Source organism: Prionailurus bengalensis, chromosome B2 (genome assembly GCF_016509475.1).
Source record: "Prionailurus bengalensis isolate Pbe53 chromosome B2, Fcat_Pben_1.1_paternal_pri, whole genome shotgun sequence".
In the NCBI taxonomy this organism is placed as follows: Eukaryota; Metazoa; Chordata; class Mammalia; order Carnivora; family Felidae; genus Prionailurus; species Prionailurus bengalensis.
In genome coordinates, this window is record NC_057349.1 from 81683696 (window position 1) to 81685705 (window position 2010).

Sequence of the window (2010 nt, forward strand, 5' to 3'; positions counted from 1 at the left end):
TTATGTTATTTGTTTTTTGACATTCTGGGAATTAGTGACTCTAAAAGAGGTAATGTTCTTTTTTATCTACTGCAGTGCAGGGCAGAATGTAAGAAAGCATTTACCCCTATCCTGACCATCACAGTTAACTGAAGTGAAGGTATTACACTGTATATCAGGGGAAGTAGATGGAGTCTTGGAAATAATTCCATCCCCCTGCTAGCTAATTTTTGTTTTAAGTTAGATCTCTACTTCATTGCCTGGCCTTAATGACTTTTTAGTAATATAAAAGGCACATGAGAAATGAAGAACTAGCTTCTGAGTGAATTGAGAAGCCAGCAGGGCACTAAGAAGAGGCAAGTTTACATGCTCTTATCAATAGTTCTACTTAATAAGATGCAGCCAAGTGAGAGGAAGGCTGGCTTTTCAAGAGCCATTGTTACAGCAGTGTGGATTCTAGATGGACTCTGAGATAGGGGAGGCAGTGTTGCTGCCTCTGCTGGTAAAACTAGGTCCTTATTCATTTTTTCAACTCACCTATGTAGTTCTATAATTTATAAAATGTGAGCAATTATTTCTGACTCTCTTCAGTCTTCCAGTGGAGAAAATATTGAAGAAAGCATAATGATCAGTGTTATCATCACATTGTCTCACACACACACACACACACACACACACACACACACACGAGTTACCCAGACCACAGTCAAACTTTTGGAATCAGAATCTCTGAGTAGGAGGCTGTGAGTATGCATTGTTGGCATGGCTCTCTGATATTTGCGATGATTTTGATATTCACCCTACATTAACAACTGCTATTATAGCCTGGGATTCAGGTTCTTATTAAAACATAAATACCTTTGGAAAGGTAGGACTTTGAAACTTTAATATTAAGCATCTTAGTTAAATTGACTTTTGTCTATTCTTGAAGGCAGATTTTGAAGAAGATAGAAAGAAAGAACATGAAGAGCTTGGTACATGAAGGAGAATGGGGAGTGACTTAAAAAAAATAGCCATCAGAAGTAAATATTGGAGGTCCTAAAGATTGACTAACTGCCAACCTCATTATTCTGCATAGGCTAGCCCCTGGCACTGCAAGGGTGCTTTTACCAACTCCAAAAAATAATTAGGTGCTATTGGTGAGTAAAGTTTAAAAGTTAAATTGCTCACGTTTTAACAATAGCTGAATAGTCAATGCAGCAGAAAGCAGCCATTTCATTAGCACTTTTTTGCAAGACCAGTAAATGGTTCATTATCAATTATGCAGCACTTATGCAGATTTGCTTTAGACTTACACCTCCAAGGCCACACTTTCCACATTCCTTAATTTTCTCCTGGATTTAAATGGCTGGTCTTCAAATCTGTGCCTCTGATGTGTTCTCATTCCAGTAAGGTGGGTCAGTTCAGAAGGGAGAGGCGATTTCTGCCATAAAAACTATTTTTTTAATGGACTGCATTTTAACTTCTTACCTGCTATGTTCCAAAGCTAGCTCACTCTTTTGAAGTGTGAGGTGAGAAATAGGTAAGTTTTCTAATGCCTGAGGTGGAGGTCACAGGAGCTTTTCATCAGAGAATAATGGTTGCCTCAGAACTGGCCTGGTATCCCCCTTGAAGACTCCAGAAATGCTGCAGCAGCTCTCCATGTATGTCAGGGACAGAGAATCGTTTGGGCAGCTGTCATTTGTGCTGGGACTATTCTGTATTCAGAAACTTAATCCACTTTCTCCTCTTCAGTTTACCAAAGAATGGGGAGGAACATTTTTCTTACAGAGTTGTTATAAAATGGAGTCACTTCAATGTAAAAAAGACAGAGAAGGCTAATTATTCCATAGAATGTGTTCGTTCCTAAAAGGAGTTGGAGTAATGAGAATAGGAAAAGGTCAGTTGGAAAGATAGTGCATGATTAAGTAAAGAATTATTCAGTTCTATTCAAACTCTCCCCTTTCACCTTCCTGGTGTAGTGTGGGAAGTGACTTGTGTTAATGGAGGTAGTTAACAAAGGCAAGATCAGTAGAGAAAGTCAGACAATCA